The sequence below is a fragment of the Sus scrofa genome, chromosome 5 (assembly GCF_000003025.6).
Source record: "Sus scrofa isolate TJ Tabasco breed Duroc chromosome 5, Sscrofa11.1, whole genome shotgun sequence".
Classification (NCBI taxonomy): domain Eukaryota; kingdom Metazoa; phylum Chordata; class Mammalia; order Artiodactyla; family Suidae; genus Sus; species Sus scrofa.
In genome coordinates, this window is record NC_010447.5 from 73,524,459 (window position 1) to 73,537,027 (window position 12,569).

Here is a 12,569-nt window from a genome sequence, read left to right on the forward strand (position 1 = left end):
ACTGTGGGAGGGTACCTTTTCCTCCACACCCTCTCCAGCAGTTATTGTTTGTAGACTTTTTTTTGTTGTTGTTGTCTTTTTGCCTTTTCTGGGGCCTCTCCTGTGGCATATGGAGGTTCCCAGGCTAGGGGTCTAATCAGAGCTGTAGCCACCAGCCTACGCCACAGCCACAGCAACGCGGGATCCAAGCCACGTCTGCAACCTACACCACAGCTCATGGCAATGCCGAATCCTTAACCCACTGAGCAAGGCCAGGGATGGAACCCACAACCTCATGGTTCCTAGTCAGATTCATTAACCACTGAGCCACAAAGGGAACTCCTGTTTGTAGACTTTTTGATGATGGCCATTCTGTCTGGTATGAGGTGATATCTCATTATAGTTTCGATTTGCATTTCTCTAATAATTAGGAATGTTGAGCATCTTTTCACATACTTTTTGGCCATCTGTCTGTCTTCTTTGGAGAATTGTCTATTTAGATCTTCCGCCCATTTTTTGATTGGGTTATTTGCTTTTTGATATAAAGCTGCATGAGTTGTTTGTATATTTTGGAGATTAATCCCTTGTTGATTGCTTAATTTGCAAATATTTTCTCCCATTCTGTGGGTTGTCTTTTCAGGTTTTAATTTTTTTTAATTTTTTATGTTTTCCTTTTCCGTGCAAAACTTTTAAGTTTAATTAGGTCCCATTTGTTTATTTTTGGTTTTACTTTTATTACTCTAGGAGGTGGATCAAAAAAGATATTGCTGCGATTTATGTCTGTGTGCCATTTTTTGACTTATTGTCCCAGCTCCAAATTCACCCTTTTTTCTGTTCTGGGAAAATCGTTCTGGGCCTTTTAAATATTTTCTCCTTTGCCAGGTGGCACAGAGGCTTTGTCAGTAGAGGGCGCTGGAGGAATATTACAGAAAGAAATGGTTTTTACTTCCTGGTTCTACTGTGCTCACTCTTCAGGCTCCTGCAGCCCACACAGCTTTCCAGCCTCTACGTTCTGTGGTGCGTGCTTCCCCAGCCTCAGGCACGTGTCTATTCTCCACCACAATGTGCCTGTGAGCATGGTGGCTGGCAACATCCAGGGGTCAGCCCCTTTCCATTTCTTGGGTGGTGTTATGAGATGCCTCCCCATGAACAGCTTTCCCCAGCATCCTGGAATGAGGATTTCTGGTGAGTTCCAGAAGGCAGACTTCCAGAAAGTTCCACCCATGTGGCTCCACAGAGACCTCTCTGCTATCCAGTGGAGCCCTGGCTCTGATCTCTCAGCCTTAAGTTGGTGGGTGGGAGGTGTACTTTTTCTTGAATACTATCTCAGCCCTAGAGCAGTGTCTCTTCCTTATATCTACTGTATTTATTAGAATTCTCTGCTTTTTACTAACTAATCCTTTTATTACCCCAAGCCCTACTATAGTTGGTAATTCTTTATATTACATTTTCTCTTCAAATGACCATTGTTTGTCTCTTCCGAGTGAACCTAGACAGATACATGGATTAAACTTTCCAAGTAAAAGACAGAAAAGTTAAGACTCATTAAAAAGAAAAAAAAAAACAAAAACCAAATGTATTTTGCTAAAGTGTAAGAATAAGGAAAGATTGAAAGTAAAAACATGGAAAAAATATATACTATGAAATAACAGGCCAAAGGAAAGCAGATATAGATATTAAGGCAAAAATAATTAGCAGAGATAAAAAGAGCCCTTTGTAATGATAAAAAACTTAATTCAGAAAAAAGTGTAAAAATATTCTAAATTCCTGTGGTGACTTGTAATAGCCCTTGTCCCCACCAAAGCAAATATGGAAACAACTACAAGAATAAATAAATCAATAATTATAGTGAGAGATTTTAATAGAAAGTCAAAAGATCATGTCCTAGCCTTGAACAAAAATAATTAACCCAATTTTATTTCATGCAGCAACTGCAGAATATATGGACTTTTTAATTTTGTTTTTTTCTTTTCCTATATTTTTCAAAGATAAAAAGAACACTAGTAAAAATTGACCATTGTTGTACGATAGAGTCTAAATATATTTCAAATGATTGAAATTATATATAGCATGCTTTCTGATCAAAATGAAGTTAAGGTTGAATTTTATCATAAAAGTAGAAAATATTGGAGTTTCTGTTGTGGCTCAGTGGAAACGAATCTGACTAGGAACCATGAGGATTCAGGTTTGATCCCTGGCCTTGCTCAGTTGGTTCAGGATCTTGCGCTGCAGTGAGCTGTGGTGTAGGTCACAGATGCAACTCTGATCTGGCGTTACTGTGGCTGTAGTGTAGGCTGGCAGCTACAGCTCTGATTCAGCCCCTAGCCTGGGAACATCCATATGCTGAGGGTGCGGCCCTAAAAAGCAAAACAAACAAACAAACAAACAAAACAACAACAAAAAACTAGAAAATATTCATACGTTGAAGACATTTATAAATATATTACCAAGTAACTCATGTATCAAAGGAGAAATCACAATGGAAATTCCATAGTATTTTGAGTTGAATGATAATAAAAATACAGCTTATTAAAACTTGTGTGATGCAGCTAAATAGTACTTAGAGGTTAATTACTGGGCTAAAGATGTGTATATTAGGAAATTAAAAAGACTGAATATCAATGATCTAAACATTCATTTTAGAAAGTTAGAAAAAGTACAACAAAATAAACTCCAAAAGGTCAAAGTAGTAAATAGTGAAGAGTAGAAATTAATAAAATAACTAACATACAGTGGAAAGCTAAATCAACAAAACTAAAATTGATAAACCTCTAATAAGATGTACATAATAAAAGAGAAAGCACAAGTAACTGTTTGTTCTAAGCTATTTAGAAAGTTAATAGAAGCTGATTGTGAACAACTTTACTCCAATACTTTTGAACTTTTAGGAAAAAAGAGGTCAAATTCCTAGAAAATGCAGTTTAATGTGATACAAGAAAACTAGAAAATCAAAATAGTCTTGTAGCCATTAAACAAATTGAGTCTATAATTAATTTCCACAAAGAAAACCTGCAAGCCCAGATGGTTCCCCTATATATTCTCATGCAACATTTAAGAACTAAATGGCAATTTAAAAAAAATCTCTGCTATAGGATGAGGCCAACATAATCTTGATATCAAAACTCAACAAGGATATAATGAGAAATGAACCTGTAAGAATTTCATGAGAAATAAAACCTCCTCAGAATGTAGGTAAAGAAATTCTGAAGAAAATATTCTCAAATACAATTTATTAACATAATCATAGTAGTTCGCTTGGGCTGCCATAGCAAAATACCACAGACTATATGGCGTGATACAACAGAAATTTATTATCTCATGGTTTTGGAGGCTAGAAAGTCTAAGATCAAGGTTCTGGCTGGGTTGGGTTCCTGGTGAAGCTCTCTTCCTGGCTTGTAGATGGCCACTTTGTCCTCAGAGATCTTTCCTCCGAATGCCCATGAATTGAGAGCAGGAGCTGTCTGATGTCTTTTCCTTATAAGGACAATAATTCTATGGGATCAGGACCCCACCCTTATGACCTCATTTAACCTCAGTTGTCATCTTAGAGGCCACATCCCCACTACACAAAGTGTTAGGAGTTGAATATATGAATTTCGAGGGGACTTAAATATTCAGTCCATAGCATACATTATAACTAAATGGGATTTATTCAAGGAATGTGATGTAACATGCATTATCAGAATAAAAGAACAATGATAAGATCCTTTTAATAGCTGCAGAAAAATAACATTTGATAAAGTTCAATATCTATTTGCTGATAAAATTTAACATTTCTTACAAGGAATAGAAAGAGAATTTTTGTAATCTACCAAAAAGTGATAGTATGCATCCTATTTTAATGGTGAAATTGTGACAGCTTTCCTTTTGATGTCAGGAATAGGACAAGGATGTCTGCTATGACCACGTCAATTCAGTGTTGTAATGAAGGCCCTAGCCAGGGCAATAATGCAAGAGGAAGAAAAAATAAAATATGTGAGGATAGAAAGTGTGCTGGCTATTAAGCTGTTGTGTCTAAGCTTGAAACTTACTACGTGATCTGGTTCTGGGACTCTGCAAACCACAGTTCTTTGTTAGCTGTATAAGCTCTGCCTATAGGAACCCTTAAAGGGCTCCATGAGTGGAATTGCAGGGTCATATATTCATTCTGCATGTGCTTCTGAGTCTTCTTATATACCTGGTAAAAAAATTTTCACATATAGAAAATTGCAAATTAGAAGAAACCTTTGAATTCTTATTTTCAGTATTATTAGAGATAAAGAGAATTAGATGCAATTTTTAAAAAAAGATCCTTGTCACTTCCTTTCAGAATTACACAAATACACAGCACTGCAACCTCCTGAAACATGTTTTGTTTTACAGTTATTTACACTTGTTGGAAATACTCTGTTCAATCTGTTAAGCCACTGAGGGTTAGAGCAGTGAGCAGTTAGTCCAGGCTTACACCACGGTGCGAGCTCATCTCTCTGTTTATGAATTGTTTCCTTGCACATGGCTTGAACCCTAAACCTCAGCTTCTGTCTGTGAAGTTAATACTTTGCTTCTGATTTCATCTTTTCTCCATGTATGAACTTTGAATGTAGACTTTTTCCTATAATTCTGACCTGAATACAAAATTATGATCATGCTACTCCAGTATACACTGACCAGTTTTCTGCCTGTGTATCTTGAATTATTTGCATTATGAACAGCATTTAGTGTAGTATTTTCCCTTTCCTTCCTCAGGGAATAAGAGGTTGAGTTATGAACCAAAGTGATAAGGCTATTTTGTTTTATTTAACTAATTGCTTCTATTTGAGGTGGTATCATACTGTGTTAAATGTGAGTAAAATAACTAAGGAGATGGTGATCAAGGTGTGGTAGGAGACTATTTAGTTCCTAGGAAAGTAGACCGATCATGTAGAAAAACGGAAATGATAGTTTTAGCCATATTATGTCAAATTAATGAGTCAAGATGAAACATAATGGATTTTCTAGGCTATATAAAGCCTCATTAATATAATAACGGTGTTCCTACTCCCACTCTGTAACTTTGCCTGATTTAACAATAGAAAGGCTATTTAAATTTTACTATTAGAAAGTTCTATGTTAATTCTAACAGTAATGCTCATTTAGAACCTTTTCGTGTTTCCAGAAATCAACGTGGTGTTAGTAGGTAATAACTATCCTCTGACAGCTTCTTTAAAATACTGCCATCATTTTACAATGACTTTATTCAAGATCATTTATTACAGAATTTCCTATTTATTCTTTCCAGTTTAAAAAAAAAAAAGTGAAGTCTCCATAGGATCCATTTTGATAAGTGCATCCAGAGCCAAACAATAAAAGACTCCATGATATCCGAATAACACTTTTTACTTAGACAATTTAAGAAGTTCATTCTTGAACATTCTTCTGTTTTTTACCTTGAGCATTTAAGAATTAATATTGGCCTGTTTGGGATAAAAAAGAAGCCAAAGGGCTGGAGTGTAGCCTTAGCAATTTTGTTCACCCTTTTCTCTTTGAGTCAAATTCAGTAATTTAAAAAAAAAAAAAAAAAAAAGACTAGAGTTCCCACCTTGGCAGAGTGGGTTGAGAATCTGACTGGATGAGTTTCTGCTGTGGTGCAAGGGTATCTGCAGTGTCTTGGGAGCTCTGGGAGGCAAGTTCAATTCCTGGTGCAATGGGTAAAGAGTCTGGCGTTGCCGCAATTGTGGCTTACATCACAACTGAGGTTGGGATCTGATCCCTGGCCAAGAGGCGCCCCAAAATGAGAAAAACAAAACCAAAAAACCCCCACTGTGCTGGCCAGGGGATCAAACCCAGTTCCCAGCACTCCCAAGATGCCACTGATCCCCTTGCACCACAGGGGAAAGTCTTGCCAAAAATGAGAGGGGAAAAAAATCCAACTGCAGGGATTGCTGCACAGGTGGGGATTCAATCCTAGGTTTGGTGCAGTGGGTTAAAATGATCCAGTGTTTCAGGAGCTTCAGCTGGCATTCAGTCCCTGGCCTGGGAACTTCCACGGTTGCAGCCATTAAGAAAAAAAAAAAAAAAAAAAAAAGGCTGGCATAGGCAATTTTATTTATTTCTTCACATGTTTGGTGATTTTTTTCTTTTGGTCATTTGCTGACATCGTGGATGATACATTGGAGACTCTTCCTCTGAAGAGTGTTGAGTTTCGTTCTAGCAGGCTGTTATATTACTGGGGAATCATCCTGATCTTTTAGAGTTGGTTTCTTGGTTATAGATTTCTTTAGAATGAATCTGTTTGGATTTTGTCCTAGGGCCTATTCTTCTCTAGGAACTTGGTCTTTATTCATAAGGCCTGACCCTTCTTGAGTTCAAGGTGTTCACTAAATTTCTATAACTTTTACGGTGTGAGGTGTCTAAATTTGTAGGTATCCAATTGTCACAGCAATATGTGTGGAAAAAGCTCTCCTTTCCCTGTTAGATTGCCATGGGATCTTTGTCAGAAATCAGTTGACCATGAGTTGTAAAGATTTATTTCCAGACTCAAATTGTGTTCCGTTTTTTCCATATGCTTATCTTTATGCTAGTACTACACTGTCTTAATTACTGCTATTTTGTATTAAGTATTGAAATCAGGTAGTATAAGTCTTCTGATTTGGTCTTCTTTTCAAGATTGTTTGGCTATTCTAGATTCTTTACATTTCTACATACATTTTAGGATAAGTGTGACAATTTCATAAAAATAAGCTTGCTGGCATTTTATAGGGATTGCACTGAATTTCTACATTAATTTAGGAAGCACTGCCATCTTAATAATATTGAATCTTCTGATCTATGAACATGCAACATCTTCCTATTTATTTAAATCTTTTAAAATTTCTCTCAGCAATATTTTATTTTATTTCAGTGACCAAAGTCTTATATTTTGTTAAATTTATTCCTAAGCATTTTGCTCTGATTATATTGTGAATAATTTTCTTCTTTTCATTTTCATATTGTTTGTTTCTAGAGGAATGCAGTTGATTGTTGTACATTGATCTTGAATTATGTGATTTTTTTTTGAATTTATTTTTTAGTTCTAATAATTTTTTGGTAATTTTTTTAGGATTTTCTACATAGAGGATTATATTGTCTACAAATAAAGCCAATTTAATTTCTTTCTTTCCAATCCGGAGACTTTTAATTTTTTTTTTTCTTGCCAAATTGCACTGGCTGGAATATCTAGTACAATACAGGCAAGGTAAAAGCAGTGATCTTTGCCTTATTCTCAATATTACAGGGAAAGCCTTCAGCATTTCTTCATTAAGTATGATACTAGCTGCAGGTTTTTGTAGATGGCCTTTATCAGGCTGAGAAAATTACCTTCTATTCCAGGTTCCTATTTATCATAAATGGGTGTCGGGTATTGTTAAACATTTTTATGAGAGTATTAAGATGATGTGGAGTTCCCACTATCGCACAGTAGGGTAAGAATGCAACTGTAACAGCTTGGGTGGTTGTGGAGGCATGGGTTCAATCCCTAGCGAGATGCAGTGGATTAAAGGATCCGGTGTTGCTGTAGCTGTAGTGTAGGTTACAGCTGCAGCTCAGATTCAGTCTCTGGCCTGGGAACTTCCATATACTGCAGGTGTGGCCACAAAAAAAAAGATGTTATGTTTTTGCTCTATTAAAATGTATTATATTAATTGATTTTGGTATGTTAAACTAACCTGGCACACTGAAATATTTGGTCATGGTATATAATCTTTTTTACTTGTTATTGGACTTGACTTACTAGTATTTTATTGAGGTTTTTTGTGCCTATATTCTTTTTTTTTTTTTTGTCTTTTTTTGCTATTTCTTGGGCCGCTCCCGCAGCTTGTGCCTATATTCTTTTTTGTGTGTGTCTCTTTGCCATTTCTTGGGCTGCTCCCACGGCATATGGAGGTTCCCAGGCTAGGGGTCTAATTGAAGCTGTAGCCACCGGCCTACGCCAGAGCCACAGCAACTCAGGATCCAAGCCGCGTCTGCAACCTACACCACAGCTCATGGCAACGTCAGATCGTTAACCCACTGAGCAAGGGCAGGGACCGAACCCGCAACCTCATGGTTCCTAGTCGGATTCGTTAACCACTGAGCCACGATGGGAACTCCCTGTGCCTATATTCTTAAGTGATGCTACTTTGTAGTTTTCTTTTTTAATAATGTTGTTGTCTGGCTTTGATATTAGAGTAATACTGACCTCATAGAATGAGTTTAGAAGTGTTCCCTTCTCCTCCATTTTTCTGAGAGGATTTGTAAAAGATTGCTATTATTTCTTTGTTAAATATTTCAAAGGATGTACCAGTAAAGCAATCTGAGCCTTGGGTTTTCTTTGTTGGAAGGTTTTAAAACACTGCTTTGGTTTTTCCACTTGTTGTAGGCTCTCCTAAAGATACTCGTGTCCTAATCCCCTGAGCCTGTGAATGTATTGTTTTATATGGCAAAATAAACTTTGCAAATGTCTCTTAAATTAAGGACTTTGCGATGGAGACAATAGCCTGGATTATCTAGTTGGGTCCCATGTAATGATGAGCGTTCTTAAAAGTCAAAGAGAAAAGGAGAAGAGTCAGAACAATGTGATATGCAAAGCACACCTGCCATTGCTTGCTTTGAAGATAGAAGGTGAGCATGAGCCAAGGAGTGCAGGTGCCCCCTAGAAACTGGAAAATTCAAGGGAACAGATTGTCCCCTAGAGCCTCCAGAAGGGAATGTAATCCTGCTGTCACTTGGATTCTAGCCCAGTGAGACTAATAACCTTTCCTCAGGGAGCTGAACTTCCAATATACAGAAATATGAGATAATAAATCTGTGGGATTTTAAGCCACTAAATTTGAGGTAATTTATTACAGCAGCAGTAGAAACATGAATATTTAGACTATTCATCTTTTTAATTTCTTCTTGAGTTAGTTTTTAAAACTTGTATCTTTCCAGGAATTTGTCCATTTCATCTAATATGTCCAATTTGTTGGTGTACAGTTGTTCATAGTATTCCCTAACAATCCTTTCAGTCTCTTTAAGGTTAGTAGAGACGTTCTCTCTTCCATTCCTGATTTTGGTAATTTGTACGTTTTTTCTCATTCTCCCTCTCTCTTTCCATCTCTATTTATCTTTCTATTTCTGCCTTGGTCTGTATATCTAAAGGCTTCTCAGTGTTGCTGATCTTTTCAAGTGCTTTGCTTCATTGATTCTATTTCATTGACTTTCACTTTGACCTTTATTAGTTCTTTTCCTCTGCTTGCTTTGGGTTTGGTTTGCTCTTATTTTTATGGTTCTTAAGATGGAAGCATAGGTTGTTTATTTGATACCTTTCATCTTTTCTAAAATAGGCATTTAAACCTATTCTGTGGTCATAGGATTTAGTCCCTTACATTGTTACTTTAAGTACTTCAAGTTACTTTACTTACATTGTAACTTTAAGTTTCCTACATTGTTACTTTAAGTAACTTACATTGTGACTTTAAGGATTTAGTCTCTTACATTGTTACTTTAAGTAACTTTAAGTAAATCAAACAGATTTCCAAAGAACCTTTCCCCTTCTTCCATATGTTTTGCAGTCTGTGGAAATTGTTTATTACAGGAAATGGCTTTTTCATTGTTGTTGTTTGGTTTTGCATCTCTGTTTTCATTGTGCATCCTGCTCAGCTGCCTCAGTATTCTGTCTTTGACAGTGATGAGGGAAGAGCTTAAAATACTTTTGACAAGATAAGTAACTTCCACATTGATTCCCAACTGAAAATAAATACCACATCACATAGGAACATCCTTAGTCTGTGTGGTTTGGGAGGAACTGACTACTTCTCACCTTCAGGAATGGAGACTGTGACACAGGCCTGGTCCATCAAGACTTTTCTTGGGACTTTCGCTGGAACCACCAGGGAAGAAGAGTTCTTATTATTAGGGTTCCTCACTTTAGAGATAAATGGTGGTCATCTCTGTCTCACGAGGAAAAGTTTTTTGGAAAACAAAGGTAGTACAGAGGAGAGGTGATAAGAGACAAAGAAAAACAGATTTCTAATTGTACTTTAACCCCTTCCTCTATTTCTTTCTTTCTTTCTTTTTTTTTTTTTTTTTTTGCTACTTCTTGGGCCGCTCCTGCGGCATATGGAGGTTCCCAGGCTAGGGGTTGAATCGGAGCTGTAGCCACCGGCCTATGCCAGAGCTACAGCAACTCGGGATCTGAGCTGCGTCTGCAGTCTACACCACAGCTCACAGCAATGCCAGATCGTTAACCCACTGAGCAAGGCCAGGGACCGAACCCGCAACCTCACGGTTCCTAGTCGGATTCGTTAACCACTGTGCCACAATGGGAACTCCCCTTCCTCTATTTCTGAAGCTGAATGTCTCAGTTATGTGATCCACTAATTCTTCATCTCACCTTTTAAGCGATACCTTCACTCATAAATAATTGGATGTAAATTACTGCTCTACGGAGTTCCCGTCGTGGCGCAGTGGTTAACGAATCCGACTAGGAACCATGAGGTTGCGGGTTCGGTCCCTGCCCTTGCTCAGTGGGTTAACGATCTGACGTTGCCGTGAGCTGTGGTGTAGGTTGCAGACGTGGCTCGGATCCCGCGTTGCTGTGGCTCTGGCGTACGTAGGCCAGTGGCTACAGCTCCGATTCGACCTCTAGCCTGGGAACCTCCATATGCCGTGGGAGCGGCCCAAGAAATAGCAAAAAGACAAATAAATAAATAAATAAATAAATAAATAAATAAATAAATTTCTGCTCTAGCTCTGGTATATCCTGTGTAAAGCTTTCAAGTACTTTGATAGTCAACATTTTACTATTTACACATATTAATGCCTAAATATTTTATGATCACTGTTGTGTTCCACATATATACACACTTAAGGAGTATAAAACAAAGAAATTAACATTTAATATGTCCTATTATATGTGGCCATCTGTTTTTGTTTTTTTTTGTGTTAGTCTGAAAATTATAACCAGCAGTTCCTAGTCAAAAAACCTCCCCCACCCCAAACTAATGAGCAAGCAAATGGTTGCAAAGGGAAAGAAAACATAATTTATATCCAGCAAAATGGGCATTCTCTGATTGGCAAATGCTTTCATATTAGAAATCACCCAGGGAGTTCCCGTCGTGGCTCAGTGGTAAGGAACCTGACTAGTATCCATAAGGATGCAGCTTTGATCCCTGGACTTGCTCAGTGGGTAAGGATCCGATTGGACCCCTAGCCTGGGAACTTCCATATGCTGAGAATGTGGCCCTAAAAAGAAAAAAAAATCATCCGGGAGTTCACTTGTGGTGCAGTGGGTTAAGGATCTAATGATGCTGCAGCAGCGTGGGTCACTGCTGTGGCATGAGTTCAATCCCTGGCCTGGGAACTTCCACATGTTTTGGGCGAATTCCTCCCCCAAAACTACATTCCTTAGGAAAATAAAAAGAAAAAAGAAAACACTCAGTTTATTATAGGTCCACAGTCCTTTTCTCTGAAACCCACGGAACCAGATAGATTTTTAAAGCCGAAATTCCTTAGTGCCACTAGGCTCCCCCCTTTTTTTGGGGGGGGTGATTCTGGTCATTTAGATCTCTGCTGTATTTGAGGCGTTACTCAAACTTTTTTTTTTTTTTTTGTCTTTTTTTGCTATTTCTTTGGGCCGCTCCCTCGGCATATGGAGGTTCCCAGGCTAGGGGTCGAATTGGAGCCGCAGCCGCCGGCCTACACCAGAGCCACAGCAACGCGGGTTCGTTAACCCACTGAGCAAGGGCAGGGATCGAACCCGCAACCTCATGGTTCCTAGTCGGATTCGTTAACCACTGCGCCACGACGGGAACTCCCTTTCTTTCTTTCTTTCTTTTTTTTTTTTTTTTGTCTTCCTCAAACATTTTTTGATGCTGGTTTGTCTTCATATTTGAATGTGAAATGCTTAAATGCTGATCAGAAGTGTATATCACCACCACCACCCCCACCACCTTGAGGGACTACATTGTTGAATTGACTTTTTTAGGGCCCAACTTTCCAGTATCTTTTCTCCTGGGAAGGACCCCACCCCACCCCGTCTCTTGTCTGAAGTTAAATGAATCTATCTGAGTGTGTTCTAGACATCAGCAGGGGAAGGAGGCTGTATCTATCATGGTTCAGCATGATGGAGAGGTGGCAGGGAGGATCTTGGTAGTCTAACTGCTCTTTACACAACAATTTTAACCAGCTATGTTTGTACATTGTGTGGTAAAAATATACATAAAATTTACCATTTTAACCATTTAAAGGATGCAATTTGGTGGCATTAAGTACATTCACATTGTGTAACTATCACCATCTATGTCTAAAACATTTTCATCATCCCCAACCAAAACTCTGCACCCATTAAGCATAACACTCCCTGCCCCCTTCCTCTCAGGCCCTAGTAACCTCAGTTCTACTTTCTGTATAATTTAACTCTTCTAGGTACCTCACATAAGTAGAATTATACAATATTTGTCCTTTGGTGGTGTTCATACATTTTATTTTTCAAATAACCCAGATTCAGTAAATGGACCAAGGCCATCTGCTGTAAGTGGAAAGTGCAAACATGGCCACAGGAACCCAGGTATGTTTCTCAAGACACTGTAGTTAACTACTATGCCATTGCTACCCCAGCAGTCAGCTTTTCCCAT